This window comes from Canis aureus, chromosome 6, assembly GCF_053574225.1.
Source record: "Canis aureus isolate CA01 chromosome 6, VMU_Caureus_v.1.0, whole genome shotgun sequence".
In the NCBI taxonomy this organism is placed as follows: domain Eukaryota; kingdom Metazoa; phylum Chordata; class Mammalia; order Carnivora; family Canidae; genus Canis; species Canis aureus.
The window spans coordinates 44,728,275-44,744,934 of NC_135616.1; the positions used below are offsets into that span (position 1 = coordinate 44,728,275).

Sequence of the window (16,660 nt, forward strand, 5' to 3'; positions counted from 1 at the left end):
CCAATAAAACAGAAGATGTTTGATTAAAAAAAAAAAATGCAGGTGCTGCTCACAACCCACCATCCACCAAGCGCTGCTCACTTCTGGCTGCCTGGAAGCAGGACACCAGACACTGTGGCCGATCTTCTTGGCTTCCTTTAATATTCTGTATGAGGGGATCTCTGATGGAGAGCTTCACCAACAACCAGGGTGCCATATGCAGGACCCCAGTGGGGTCCCTGGGCTGAAAAGAAGGCTGGGGACCTCTGCTCTAGTGAACTTGTCCAAAATTTGACAAGTCATTGACACTTTCTATAGGCAGCCTGGGGACACGTGGACTTCTGTGTTTCCTTTTCTCTATCTCTGCATGTCCAGCACACCTCATGTCAGACCCACATGCTGCCAAGACAAGAAACTCCAGGGTAGGACCTGGAGGGAAACTCACTAGAGACTGGCAAGTTCTGTTTCGGAGACTGAATGACCTCGGAAAGATGCATCTTGCTTCAAGTTTCTGCAACATGTCATATCTTGAGAGACAGCACTCTTACTCTTCCAACAACACTGGAAGATGGAGTAACCCAAAACCAATCCTCCACTCACGTGTAACTGAAAGATCTAAAGGAACACCCTGCCGATGGGTCAACTGCCTTCGATGCCATGTGATGTACTTTCTCTTCACTTCCTCATTACCTGCACGTTGTTATTTCTCTCTGCACACACCTACACAGCTACACTTCTTTTATTCCCCACTCTCCTAGGGGGTGTGGCTCCAACCTGCTGATACACACTCATGAGAATGTTATCAGAGAGGAGGAAGCCAGAAACAGCACAGCAGTCTGGACATCCGTTGACCTCAGATGCCCTGCACGATCCCAGGTACGGAGCACACACAGAATGGGCTGTCTGACCCGGTACCAGGGACCTTGTGCCTGGGTCTGATGACCTAGCACCTCCTTGCTCCTGTTATGGAACCTGAGCCAAGCCCCAGGTGTTGGTCTTCCTCGACTCCTAGCCTGGCTTCCTGGTCTCCTGCCTCCTAGCTTCTGCTTGTCAGCTTGACTTCTGCTTATAGGTCTTCTGCTCCAGCCTGAGTTGACCTCCCCAGCTTTCATCCATAGTTGCACGTAGGTCCTTATACACTTTTCTGGGTGCTAGCTGAACTTCTGGTCATTAATCCCTCTGACCAGGTGCTTTCTGTCTGCAGCTCTTTCTCTCTGCCCTGATCTGCTCAGCCCAAGCCTGCTTAGTACCAGGGAAACTATGCAGGTATGCTCCTTCAGAGCCATACCTTTGCAAGCTGGGCCTGATAATACATAAATTAAAAGAACTGTGGGGGTACCTGGGTGGCTCAGTCAGTTGAGCGTCTGCCTTCCACTTGGATTGATGTGGGAAGCAAAGGCAAAGAAAAATTAAATTTCCTTACTACCTACAGTCCATTGACAAGTCCTTAAAACAGGCAGTGACCTTTTTCTAGGGATTCAGCTGCCTCCATGTTAATACTTTGCTAAGGGCAACAGGCAATCTTAGCCTGACCCCCCAAGATTCTGTAGGTCTACTTTAACATATAAAAATTCCTTTGGCAACTTCCTTTATCTCTCAACCCCTCAAGATATGTGTTAGCAATCATCCCCCAAGCATCTGATCTACCAATATACATCTGAAGGGTCTCATGACTCAGGTTTTATTAGACGGTAATAAATGACCCTTCCTCAACAACAGCTAGCCTCCTCAAGGTCCTGGAAACCCTGCTTTCAAATTCCTTAGAGACTTACACTCTCCTTGACCCCCTCCCAACTTTAAAGTATATAATCAGCCACTCCTCATGACCCCCATGCAGCTCCTTCTGCCCACAGGTCCTGTCTCCATGCTTTAATAAAACCATGTTTTTCCACCAAAGATGTCCCAAGAATTCTTTCTTGGCCATCAGCTTCAAACCCTAACATATTTGCTACATCAGGGTCCTGGGATGGAGCCTCACATTGAGCTCCCTGTTCAGTGAGGAGTCTCCTTCTCCCTCTGCCCCCCACCCCTGCTTATGAGCTCTCTCTCTCTCTCTCAAATAAGTGAATAAAATCTTAAAAAAAAAAAAAAAAAAAAAAGAACTGTGAACACCTAGGACACCAGACCCAAGTAAATGCAAGTCTAAGTTTAAAATCCATCCCAAACAAGATGTATGTGATTTAAGTTAACCGTGATTACTGGGATCTTTCATAAACACGAATATTTGAGAACCAGGTAGTCTTACTGAATGAAGTGGATGAAACCAGGTAACTACCATCTAGCTATAGACAGAAAACGACAATCGCAGGCTAACTAAAGTCCATTTTTGGTGGAATGCTAGGGCCTGATTTTTCTGGTGAGAAACAATTGTCCATAGTGTGTGTGTGCATGTGTGTGTGCACTCGTGCAGGTACACAGATCTTCTACAAAGACCATCCAACTAAAATTAAGATTCCTTCAAGGAATAAGCATATGCCAGATAATTTGGTTTCAAGAACCTAATGAATTTAATGTTCTTTTTATTACGACATGCTGCCTTTTAAATGCTAACTTCAGTAGTTTCTAGTTAAATCATTTATACATATGCTAATGTAATGTTAAAGGAAGAAGGTGCATGATTTACCACAAACAAGATGGCTCATTTAAAAGCCAAGGGTGGCCACTAATTCCCTACAAGTTTTCCTTAATATTTATCTTACTTAGCTGTTTGGTAGAGAATTATCTTGAAAAGCAGAAGAATTTGAACAGCAGCCCTGTGTTCACTTTTGAGGTCTTTATTTTAAAGAAATGGTGCTTTATTCTCATTCTTTCCATACTTGGTCATGTGAAATCACCAACTAACATGAAGTTACTCACTCAAGAAATAATTTGATGCCTGAAGCAGCCAAGTGTTATCAGGGTGTGATAGCTAGAAATGGACAGTGTTGGCAGAGAAAATAAAGCCTTTAATCCATAACTCTTTGCTCAATACCTGTGGCTCCTTCAGAGCAAAGATAATTAATTGTCAATGCTGGGTGACACGCTCTGTGGTTTGGGGGCTTCTTGGTTAATTAAATTTGAATATAACGGCTTTGTTTGCTAAAGGAAGTAATTTTTTCTCCTTTAATTTCAATATTTCTTTTCGTTCAACAAATTATTTGCTATAGTTGAAACTGGAGGACATGATTAAGTAAGTTATTTCAAAGAATGACAATCTGCACAGGGTCTCTGCAATACAAAGGTAAGAACTGGACACGGCAGGGGCACAGAACACCTGTCCCTGACTCTGCTGTAAGGCTGCAGATACCAGGCCTTCTTCTTGATTGCCTGCACCTCTGCAGCCTTGCTAGAGGGAAAGAGGCAGAAACTTATACCTCTTCCTTTCCTATCTGCTCCACCTCCAAGTCACGTGGGTTAGAGTCTGTGCAGATTACTGACAACCATGGCAAAGGCATACTGCAATAAAGTGCACTCACCGCAAGCATGTCCAAAAAGCTCTGATGCAGAAGGAGGCAGCTTTTTCTTCAATACACAAGCCATCTCCATGGAACAGACAGCATAGATGAGAGATTACTCCAGAGCAAAATAACTCATGAAAGGAGAAGGAATCTATATGGTAATCACAGCCTATGAGGTTGGAGGGGTGATCCTTTTGGGACTTGGAATTAAAGCCACTAATTTACATTTTTAAAAGATATATTTATTTATTTGAGAGAGAGATGGAGAGAGCATGTGAGTGGGGGAAGGGGCAAGGGAGAGGGAGAGAATATCAAGCAGAAACTCCCCACTGAGTACGGAGACCACCCAGGGCTTGATCTCGGACCCTGAGGTCATGACCTGAGCCAAAATCAAGAGTCAGATGTGTTTAAACCACCGAACCACCCAGGCACCCTGATAATTCACTTTTTCTTGCACATACTTGCTTATTTGATAATTTCTGCAGGTGCAGAGTAGCTATGCTACAAAGTAGCCTGGGAAAGGAAGGAAGGAGGTGGCTCTGGGGTGCATATCTCCATTGAGAGGACATGACTTGAGCACCAAGAAGGGACTCCCTTCCACCCCCCAGCCCTCCATCCCACTACTGCACTTACTGTCCTTAATGCTGCACACATGCAGGAGTATGTGTGCGTGTGTACTCACATGTATGCAACTGTGTAGTGTGGGGAAGGAGGGAGAAGGAAGGAAGAATAGCAAAGATATCAAAAAGATGAAGCTAACTCACTGCATTTCTCTCAATGAAAGTTTGTGACATTCTTCACAGTCACTTTTTTTGTCTTGTCGTTAAAAAGTATTTTTGAAAAGAATTACCAAAAGATTGGTCACTACTATAACAAAAGGAATCGCTTTAAATGAATGGCAGGCAATAGAGAAATTTATCAAAACAGATGATGATTTCCTTCACAGTTCCTGGTTAACTTGCAAAGAGACCCGAGATGAAGCTGCACGATTCACTAATGTTTACTTTGGAAGGCATCCTAGTTTAGGTAGGTGAAATCTACAGTAGGTCCTAAAATTACATTTCTTATGCTGTGGCTAGTCCTAGTTATTGGAATCCTAAGCTAAATGAAGCCCATTTTTGCAGAACTGGGAGCATGATTATATTAAGTAGCCACATAGGTTTAAAGTACTATCTCAATTTTACTAACTTGTAGTTAATTATGACTACAGTTTTCTGACGCTGAATCCTTGGCTAAGAATAAAATGCCCATGTTGATATTATTATCAGGAAAATAATATTTATGTTTTAAGAGAGCTTCTGGGAACAGATTGCTCTGAACAGATTGCATGAAAAGAAGAGAACACCCATTCTCTAGACCAGGATGCCATCCAGCTGTGTCCGTGAATACATTCACATGCAGTCAAAGAGAATGTGATTCACATTATATAATCAATCAAACGATCAATCATCTTCTCATGTGGATTCCCACATTTACACAACAGATCTGCTCTACAAATTGCTTGTAATTTGAGTTTTTATAAATTGAATCTTATTTCACATTGATTTCTATTAAAATTTCAGAAGGCATTTTATCTTTATGAATGATATTCAATTGAGAGTGGCTATAAGCACTTTATCTTGAAATGTCTGTGCTTTCCTTCTACTCTGTCAAACATAAATAATAACCACCAATGCAAAGAGTCGTTCAAAGATAAACAGAAGTGACTCCTGACATAAAACTAATTACCAAGAAAATGTTAATATTTGAGAGTTTTCGGGCAGCCCAGGTGGTTCAGGGATTTAGTACCACCTTCAGCCAAGGGTGTGATCCTGGAGACCCAGGATCAAGTCCCATGTTGGGTTCCCTGCATGGAGCCTGCTTCTCCCTCTGCCTGTGTCTCTGCCTCTCTCTCTCTCTCTGTCTTTCATGAATGAATAAATAAATAAAATCTTTAAAAAATATATTTGAGAGTTTTCACTTTTTTCCCTAGCCTTCGACTTCATGAAGAGAAACCACTGATTTTCCAGACATATAATCATGGTTTAGATCTTTCTTAGTATTTGAAAATAAAAAAATATTTGGTTTATTTTTTCAGATTGCAGAGTCTTTAGCATGAAGATGGCAACTGACGTCACAAGAGTGGATAAGGTGGCCAGGGAGGTGCCTACCAGAACAAGAACAGGGAATGGCCTGTGATCGAATTGTGAGGACCCTTACCTTCTGATCAATGATGCAAAGAGACAGGAGGTCAAAGGAACCTGTAAAGAAGCAGCAAAGCAGCAGAGAGGCGGGGGTGGTGGGTGGTGGTGGGGAGACAGACCAACTAGTCACTGGATGTTAAATACCACTAAGAAACCAACAGAAACAGTGAATGAAGAGTATCCACTGGACCAGAACTAATTCGTTCATCATTGACCTTGAACAGAGTCAGGGGAGAGGCAAAGTACATTTCAGCGGGTTAAGGAATAAATGGGGAGCTGAAGAAGTAAAGATAAGGAGGTCTATGCTGCTCTTTCAAAACATTAAACAAGAAAATAAAAAACAAAACATTATATTTTTAGGCCTTTACCTAAATGCCTTACACCAAATTACAATGCTATGGTATGACTGTATTTAGTAGGGGTAGATATAAAAGTACCCATAAAACCATGTCTACAGCTTATAAAAATTAAAGAAGATTTTATTTATTCATTCATTCATTCATCCATTCATGAGAGGCAGAGACACAGGCAGAGGGAGAAGCAGGCTCCCTATAGGGAGCCTGATGCGGGACTCAATCCCAAGACCCCAGGATCACGCCCTGAGCCAAAGGCTCAAGCACTGAGCCACCCAGGTGTCCCTGGGTGATTTTTTTTTGCTTCTACTTTTATCAAGGTTGTTAAGGGGAGCTCACCTCCAAGGTCATACCATAGGATAATGTTGTATTAGTCCATTTTTTCAAAGTCAGTTCAGTTATGTGGGTCCCGAGTAGTTAAGTGTTGCTGCGATTCTAGAAGACACGCCAATGAATTCACTAGATTCAATCCAGACTAGAAAAGTCACTGAAGGGTGCTTTCTAGCCCAGGATTTCGATGGGCCTCCAGGACTCTACAGTAAAGTGTGGATGGGGAAGAGGTACATGAAGGAAGCTTAGGCATCAGCACAGGCTTCAAAGAGCATTTATTTAGTGTTACAAAGCTTCAGTATTTCAGAGTCCCTCCAGAAGCAAAAAGAGAAAGAGCTGAGTACAGCCTGTGGAGCCGAGGTGTTTGGGTTAAATCTACTTTCTGCCACTCACAGCTCTGTGACTTTGGTCAAGTGCCTGAACTTTGCTGTGCCACGGTTTCGTCAGCCATGAAACAAGATATACGAGTTAGCTACACTTCTCAGAGTAGTGAGATTTAAACTACATACACTCTATCTACTTATCATCTATCTATCTATCTATCTATCATCTCTTAGTTCCTGCCCCAGAGTACATACCCAGTGTGTGTTACAACTATTGTTATAATTAACTATTAATATGAAAACCATGTCTTAAAAGTGTTTCTTTTTAGAGATTCTTTCTTACAAGCTTCTAAATACATCAACAGTGAAAAGCAAGGTGAAAACCATGTCTTTGCTTCAGGCCCTGCTGGATTCTGACTCAGCTGTAAACCTTGCCTCATCAGGGCTTCTCAACATTGCATCCACTAAAGGATGTTGACTCTGATGGGTTTCACGTCCCAGGCATCTTTTTTTTTTTTTTTTTTTTTAAGATTTTATTTATTTATTCATGAGAGAGAGAGAGGCAAAGACACAGGCAGAGGGAGAAGCAGGCTCCATGCAGTGAGCCCGACATGGGACTTGATCCTGGGTCTCCAGGATCATGCCCTGGGCTGAAGGCTGCGCTAAACCGCTGAGCCACCCAGGCTGCCCAGTTCCTGGCATCTTGAATGTGAGTTTTGGTTGTGTTGTTGGCTGGGAGGGCCATATTGATGGCTAAGGAAGGCGAGAGAAAAATGACATTCTCAATCTGAGCCAATGAACAGGGGTTTCCTACTTAAACCAGATGTTAGGAAAATCTTGAAGACCAACCAGTTGAAACTAGATTCTTCTGTCAACCAAGTGTCTGCAGCCTTTGTGTGCTGGAGGCAATTACTTACTCTGACAATGTGTCCTCATGTAGGAATGATCAGGGTCAGAACAACCAATTATCACTCTCACCAACACACTTTGGGCAGTGTCCTGGGGGCACTCAGAGACCAGGTGTGCCAAAGAAATACATATACAAAGCCAAAATGCTGTGTTAAGCGAACTAACACAGTTTAAACTGGCCCCCAACTGAAATTGGGTGTAGACAGTATCGCTTTCCTTAATGTCCTACAAATAAGTGGTCTGTGCTGCACACAGGCTGAGACAACTCACCACCATGTTTCTCATACCAGTCAGGCACCTGTCAGGGTGGCTCCTGGTGAAGAGGAGTGGTCAAAAGTATCACCTGCTGCACTGCATCTTACAACTGGCCTGTGATTCCTTGCATCTTCCTCCCAAGACTGAAAACACCATAAAGTCAGGAGCCAGATCCATCTTTCCTGCAGCTATGTTCCCAACACTACATAAACCTGGATGGTCAGATGGAGGATTAGCCCCAAATCACTGACCCTGAAGACGAAAGTCTGGCTGTAGGTCTTCCTGGTAGGGTGAGCCCTATGGTCCTCCCATGCTTCCCATCAATGGAAGAGCTTGGAAAACATGGTCTAGGTGGAGGTGACTTTTCATTACGGATTCCTCAAGCCCAGGGGTTCTGCAAGGCTATGCTTGGGGGAATTTTTGGATGTATCTGAGTTTCTAAATATTTCCAAAACAAGACTGTCAAGGTATATTAATAGGTTCTTCATCATTTGTGGGAAAGATGATTATTTCTTATCTTATACGAGGGCAAAAATAAGATTCTGTAAACTTCTTTTTAAACGGTGCAGGACTGGGATGCCTGGGTAGCTCAGTGGTTGAGCATCTGCCTTCAACCCAGGGTGTAATCCTAGAGTCCCAAGATTGAGTCCCAGGTCGGGCTCCCTGCATGGAGCCTGCTTCTCTCTCTGCCTGTATCTCTGCCTCTCTCTCTCTCTCTGTCTCTCAAGAATAAATAAATAAAATCTTTAAAAAATAACAAAGGGTGCAGGACAGTCCAGCCTTCTGAGAGACTCCCAGTGTTTCGATTCCCTGCCTTCAGGTTTTCGATTCCCCAGTGTTTTCGATTCCCTGCCTCCATACCCACACCCTTGCTCATCCTATGGTGTCCACAAGGGAAGGCATGTGGGCTGAGCTGATGCTTCATATCTCCTGCTCCAATGTAAGCCTTGCCCATAAGGGCAAAGGCTTTCATTTGTTTTATTTACTGCCAAGAATGGTGCCTGTTACATAGTAGATACTCCATAAACACTTGTAGAATGAGCAACTGAATAAACAGATTTTTTTTGTTTATTTTTATGGTTTGCTGACTTCTTAAATGATGATAATCCATGAAATACTGTGTAATATGGGTCTTTGCAGGCTATTATGTTCACAAAACAAATATAATTATTGTTTTCATTATAATTATTTTTCCACATCATTATTAGTCCGTGTCTAACATTTGTTCTACCAAGGGATGGATGTTTTTGAAGTTGCGTGTTGAAGGAAATATCGTTAGTGAGTTCTCTGTGAGTTGAAGACTGTAGACTTCAGATTTATAAGGTTAATTCCAAAAGTCAATTTGATTTGATGACTTTTTTTTTTTTTCCATTTCTGGCCTTTAGAAAAGAAACCATTTGCTGCCAGACCTGCAGGGGTGGGCTTCCTTTTATTCCTCCAGGGGGGGCTCAAAGTCCGCATTTCCTTGGACCATCCCTGGGGTAGTTCTCACCATGACAGTGAAACCTTTAGGTGATGCTCACATTTTTTATTAACTAACTGATAAATATTTGATTTTTTTTAAATAGATAATTTTTAAAATTACATTTTCAAGGTCATTAAATCAATAACGTTCTTGGACTTGAATAGTATGTTTTTAGGCTATGAACAACTTAACTTTTTTCTCCGGTTAGATGCTCAAAACATCTTAAATTAAAAAATGTGACTGTGGAAGTCCTTGTTAGCAGAGCAAATTCTCTATTCTAGGGGCCACTCTTCCATTTTACTTGGAAACAATTTTCCATTTCTGACCTTTCATAGTATTTTAAAAATAATGCCGTCTACATTATTCACATACATGTCTTACCTCCTTAAAAAACTGGCAGCTCCTGAAGGGCACTGTCAGTATCTCATGCAAATATTTATCCTACATGTTGCAAGGGCCTCATAAACATTTGTTGAATAGAAAACATGAATGTGCAAACAGATCCAAGAATGACTGTATGAGAGAGCATGCTAGTTGTCACCAGCTGTGCTCCCGGACTTTAGCCCAGTCTCTACTCCCAGAACACCACTCTTCAAGGATCTAAAAGTCAGAAAACACATGACCTCCCAAGGACTCCTCCAGCTTGGAAACGCTATTGCTTTTGTAACACTGTGACGCCCTGGCTTACTATTAATGAGCATCCAAAATATATCCCATGCTTCTTTGATGTTTTAGAAGACTCATTAGTATCTCTCAATATCATGAATTTTGAGTGTACATCTCAATAAAGGTAACGGGTTAGCATAATGCTGGCGGGCATTACCTTTCTAAAATAAATACTTGAAAAAAAAAATTACCTGAAAGGTACTATAAGATCCTGCACTTTTTACTAGAGAGTTTCCCAGTGACTTCTGACTTTTCAAGGGAAATCAAGTTGTTTGGACTCAGTCTCCTCTTTACTCCCAAACTGCTTTTTCCTCTTTCCACCATGATGTTCACAAATGGAAATACAGAAGTCATGAGTAGACAAGTAGTCTAAGACAGACCACCCACCCAATCTGTCACAGAACCACAGTTCTGAGCACTGGGTTTTAGGTTCTCTCACTGTACTTGATCAATGATCCACTGTTTTCTATCAGCAAGGAAGCAGGACATGATTTTGCATCTTATCTGATACAGCTATTTATTCATCTTCCTCACTATACCATCCTATCTAATGTGATTTACTGGAAAATGCAGTGGGCCCTTGAACACCAGCTGAAACTGCACAGGTCCACTTACAAGTTAATTTTTTTTTTCGATAAATACAGCCCTGTAAATGTATTTTCTTTTCCTTATGATTTTCTTAATAACCTTTTCTTCTAACTTACTTTATTGTAAGAATACAGTATATATAATACACACCATATACAAAATATGTGTTAATCGACTGTTTATGTTATTGGTATTCTGGTCAACAGGAGGCTATTAGTAGTTATGTTTTAGGGAAGCCTGAAGTTATATGCAGATTTTCAACTGCACAGGGATGGAGGATTATGTCAATACCTCCAAAGCTCCACACTGTACAAGTGTCAACTATATTTAGGGTTTTTTTTTTAAAGATTTTATTTATTTATGAGAGACACACAGAGAGAGAGGCAGAGACACAGAGGAGAAGCAGGCTCCATGCAGAAAGCCTGATGTGGGACTCGATCCCGGCACTCCAGGACCATGCCCTGGGCTGAAGGCAGGCACTAAACTGCTGAGCCATCCAGGGATCTCTGTATTTAGTTTTAATCATCATGCAATATGAATGTAATTCCAATACACCCATGCGCTTTCATGCTTCTGTGCATAAACAGAGAGTCATGCCAACTGCTCTGTCTGAAATGCCCTCCCCTCCTGTTCCAGCCACCTGCCTACTCATCCCTTGAAACCCACTTCTAAGGCATGTCCTTCTTCACCACCCAAAGGAGAACTTATTCTTTTCTTCCATAATTTCTGGTAGGATTTTGCTAATAGAGCTACTTTGGGAGCTTATCAAAAAAAGTGTTAGAGTAGAATTTATTTGTATCTTAAGCACTTAGGCATTCCTCTCTTTGATTCACTTTCGAATCCCCCAAATCTTACAAAGTACCTGTAACATACCAGATGCTCAAAGCATGTTTACATACCAAATATCTGCTTCCTGCCCTAATTTTTATCTGCAGGTCTATTTTAAAATCAGGTATATAGGCAACTGTTGATTTTGGTTAAGCTCCCTATACAGTTTTAAATATAAAACAACAGAGATCGAAATCTGTCCGGATTCAGTCGCTATTGCTGAAAGCTAAATGCTGGCAACAATTTTTCCAGTCTCCATTTGCATATTCATATTCAATCCTTTTCCTATTGCAAGTGCCACACAGCACAATTTTTGCCTACACTTAGTAATCAAAATACCAAGAGAGAAAGCCCCCTTGATGGTGGGGTGGAGGCAGAGACAGCGCCATGGAGAGCAGCCAGAGATCTTTAAGGAACAATCAGCCCAGCTTCCCCTTCTCACTCCTCCCCACTCCCCAGCTCTGAGTCCCAGCATCCAGGGACAATCTGGCAACTGGAACTCTGCGTTCAGCTGACGAGAATGTGCAAATGACAGTTTTGGCTGTCAGGGAGCTTATTACCTAAGAGAGGAGTTTACATATTTATGAGCTGACATCTTATATTTGTGGCTTTTGCAGAATTCCTCAATTTCCCTTTCGTGCAGCCAATGGGCATAGAAAGGCCTTGCAGGCTCATGACCTCACACCACATTTCCAGCCCCATGTCAAGATGCAGTGGGCGGCTCATTTGTGGAGATATCTGAGAGCCTCTACATTCCTGGGCTGGACCTGAAGAGGTGAATAATAGATCTGCAAAGATAGCCACAATGGGCATTTTCATATATGTCTGCAGAATTCATATACACAGCCTTACAAGTTGTCTATGAACAAAGCCTGCTCGTGGACTTGACCTCAGTCACCCTCTGGCCATCCTGTGGCTCTCCACTGGCCACTGGGAATGACTATTTCTATCAGACATGCCATTTCCCCCACTCCTCTGCAAAGAACATTTTCTAAAGGAAAAACCGACCTAATGCCAAGGAAGAGCTTGTTTCATCATGAGCTTGTTTCGGAGTTCGAGCATTGCTAGGGAAAACCGTAACCTCCCTTGTAAGGGCTCATGATGCACAGCAGAGACCCAAATACAAGGCTGGAATCCAAACCCAGGTGTGTCAGGCACCAGAGTCCTTGCTAGCACCCTTCTGGACTGTGCTGCTCCAGGATGAGGCCAAGGAGTGGGTGAGCTGAACCCTCAATACTCCAGGACCTTCTCCTTGTCTCCCCACCCACCTATGACTTTAGAAAGCTCTTTTCCTTTCCCATCCTCTCAGGCACGGATCGGCAATCACCAGCTCACCCCAGGCCCAGTTAAGTTACAGAGTGATCCCTCCCAGGGGCACTGGCTTTCAGAGCCTTATCATTTTGGAATGAAATGTTTTGTCACTAACAGATTTTCCAACAGTAGAGCCTCTGGCCCACATAAAGCCTGTCCTGCTTCTGTGACAAAGGATGGACCCAGACTGCAAGGACAGTACAAGAAAAGAAGACTGTTTCGGTTCACTAAAAGTTTTGATTCTTAGTGCCCCCAAAACCTGCCTAAAATATTGGAACTAAAAGTACATGGTGCCTCATACAAATTTAAAGCTCAAGGCCACCACAACACTCTCCACACATCAAAGCCTTTCACAGTCTTTCATTTTATCTTCGCTCAAGACAGTCAATGGAGGCTGGGCAAAGGTTCTACATTCTTTCTTGCTTTCATTCATGCATTCATTCAGCAAACATCTGCAGAGCAGGGTCCTAGTCTTGACCTTCAAGATGAGGGAAGGGGGCAGTCCATGTCAAGGTGATTACAGTCTCGCAAGAGAGGCAGACGAGCACACCATGATGTCTTTGTGGGGATGAAGCCTAGGGCGGACAGATGCAGAAGCCACAGAATTGTAGAGGAAGGACTCTGACCCAGGTGCATGGAATCAGGGAAGAGAAGGAAGGAATTAGCCAAGACGGGGATTAAAGGAGGACATGCTGGGTTGAGGGCCAGTGTGAATCTTGGTGGAGTAATCCAGTAAGGTAAGTGGAACCATTTCTATTCGTGGACATGGGGGAAGAAGTGATCATGCTTTCAAGGTCATACAAGTGGTTACTAACAGGGCTGGGACTGAAGAAACACCCAGGTCTCAACTCCTACTCCAGCACCCCTTCTGTCTATCACACTGTCTTCCCCAGAATCCCCAACATGTAGGATCGGGGCCCTCTGTGGAAAGCACAGAGGATCATGAGGACAGGGTCACCAACATCACCAACAAGGACATGGCAGGGCATCATGCTGAGCACATGTCACATTTCGATTTTCGCAAAATCTCACGCAGTAAGATTTTGTGCATTTTGCTGATGCCAAGAACAGAAGCTTAGAGAAGCTGAGAAATGTACCCACCAGTAGCTCAAGTGTGCACTCTAACTATTGGCTCTGCGGAATGTAGGGGGGTCTGATAGCAGTTCTTCCACCCGCTCCTGGAGAAAGATGATGAGAAAGTTTGTGGCGGAGGCAAGATTTCCTCAGATCAAGAAAACTTCCAGAGGCGTTTTTAATGGGTCAGATTTCTTTTCCAAATTTATTGAAGACAGGTGCCTTCCCTGCAGCCTTTCCAAGGGAACAGGTGGGAAGATGAGGTTGAGGATAGGCGTGCTGTGCAACACACGTCTGGGCTCTGCAGCCAAATTCATGAGGAACCTGACAGTTCCTTGTGGTACAGATGAAATTGGGAGGAACCTCATGGTGAGAGGGATCTTGAAGGTATAAGACTGCGGACTGTCAGTACAGACAAAGGGCAAACACAAGAACCTAAGAAAAGTGATGACCCTAATAGAAGCACTTCTCCTCGGAGCTGAAGATCTGAAGACAACACTTGCTTTTGGAACCTTTTATAAGCTCCCAACTTTTATTTATTTTTGTTTTTTTTTTTAAAGACTTATTTATTTGGAGAGGGGGGAGGAGAGACAGCATGCGCAGGAGGGGCAGAAGGAGAAGTAGAATTTCAAGAAGACTCCACACTGAGTGCTGAGCCTGGCGTGAGGCTCGATCTCATGACCCTGAGATCAGGACCAGAGCCCCAAACCAAAGGCTTAGCTAACTGAGCCACCCAGGCACCCCAGCTCCTAACTTTCAATGGGACCCAGTGGCTAAGGAAGAGGGGTATGTAAGGAGAACACACCTTCGCAGCCCAGACTGCAGAGCCAACTGAGAGAACTGGCAGTTGCTCCTGAGCAAGCTTTGCAGAAAACATCGGCCAAAATGAAGGCTCCATTCCATCTGCAAGGTATTGATCAGTTTCTCTCTATTAACCATTGGCATTATCAATTCAGATCTTCTGGGCGCGTAACAGAACTTTGCCTGACACTCCTCAGAGGCACCTCACCTCTTTCTCTTCTTCTCACCTTGACTGCAGTATTTTTTTTTAATTGCTCAGCAGTTTTACTGATGCCAATCAGCTGCCTCTCTCAAAGACTGTATGGTATCAGCATATCTGGCCCCATTGCTCGTTTACTGGTAAAAAGCATTCTCCACCCTCCAAGCAAAATCCTGCCCTTGGCAGCTGGTCTTCTTGCCCTAATAGGATACACATGAGATCCCTGGGGGATTCAGAGCTGCTCACCAGGGATACTTCCAAGGCGCGGGTCGGGGGGTGTAAAGGAGGAAAAGCAGGAGGGGATGGGAGTTGCTTGCTCTGTTGAAGTGAGCAGGAACTTCAAAGATGGTTTCTTATTGCCTTTAAAAAAATAGTTCTGAAGCAATCTCCCTCCTTTGCTTGAAATCCAAAAGCAGAATGAAAGAATCTGTGTCTGCATGAACGCAGGAGGACAACATGAGTGGATGCTTTCACAGGAATTGAAACCAAGGATGGGAACTGGAATTGGGTAAGAGAATTGTTCCCTTTCAAAACTGACTTTTTTAGTGATTTTCCTTTGCCCTGCATGTTCTGTCTTGGCTTTTTCACTCCCTTCCAAACCCCTTCCAGATGCGTGAGTCTGACGGAACCCGTATGAACAAAAAAACCAAAACAAAACGGTGCTAGATTGAAAGCATTTCCCCTTGTGATACAACCACTTCATGAGCGGAGAGGCACTCACGTGACCCTGCCAACATGTGTTTTCTGTCTCAGATTTCCCTTGATAACAAAGGACATATTTTAAAAGGCGTGGCCCTAGGTATATTTGCCCAAGCAGGAATCCGAGAAGAGTTTGGGGGTTTAGTTTGGTCTTAGGCTGGTCCCCTCGGGTGCTCAGCGCTATAACCCTTGATGATGTTAAATGCCAATCAATAAAGTTAGGAATACTTTGGGTCAGGTTTGTGAGATATGATCTCATTCAATTGCTCACAGAACGGATTTCATATTCAGGAATCAACAGAACTCATTCAATTCCAAATTTGGCAGCCCTGTGTGTTACATTACAGTGCTCCCTCTGTCCAGAGCTGGGCAGGGTGCGCTGAAAGGAATCTTTAGAAGGGTCTTTTATGATGTTCCAAGACCCAGGGGGAAGGACGGAGGCTGGGAGATAGGCAGGGGGATGGGCAGGTGGGAGGGGCGGCAGCCCTGCCCAGAGTCTGGATGGGATGGAGAGAGAAAGCCAAAGGTTACTCAGAAAAGCTCCTTATGGTGTCGCTGTTAGAAACCTCGCTTCCAGATCTCAGCAAGTTTTAGGAAGGCAGAGATCTCTGTATTGATACTATCGCACGGACTATAAGAGAGAAAGTTGCAACCGGCCATAAAAAAAGACCAGCAATCTACTTTGATGTTCTTATGTAAGTGACTTAGGACCTCAGAAGTCTCCTGGAGTATACTGTTGTCAAATAAGGAAAGCTGAAGTTGCTCTTGCCACACCAAATTAACCTTATTTCCAATAAGAAAAGGCAAATCATATTCTTTCATTTCAATTTCTAATCTTTCGGATAGCCATTCCCTTCTCCTGTGAAATAAACTGATTCTGGTCTTCAAGTTACTGGTTTTTATCCCCTCTAAGGCTGGGCAGTTTAAGTGCTTAAATCAAGCCCCAGGTCAGAAAGATGGAAAACTCTGACTAGCACAGACTGGCTTGCAAATCGCCAGTGTCCTGCAACTGTCGGGTGGCCAGACATTATATGCTAAAACGGGGAGGTGTTCTGTCTCAAGAAAAGCTGAAATAGAAGGGAAATAGAGTTGACATTTAACATGGGGGGGGGGGGGATCAATCTCATACGTATGTAGCCAGAACCTGTTCTGAAAGCCACAGGCTAACTTCATTTTATGACCCTGCGAAGAGAACACATTTCAATTCCATCTTTGATTCCACAGTGAGCCAATGTCAAATATTTTAGCAACTCTGAATAA

The 16,660-nt window shown here is 43.2% G+C and overlaps 1 protein-coding gene across 3 annotated transcripts in view; it reads right to left on the reverse strand.

The window, feature by feature from the left end:
• Window positions 1–16,660, reverse strand: part of KIF26B (kinesin family member 26B) — a 439,262-nt gene that overhangs the window by 147,970 nt on the left and 274,632 nt on the right. The gene's annotated exons all lie outside the window — the stretch shown is intronic.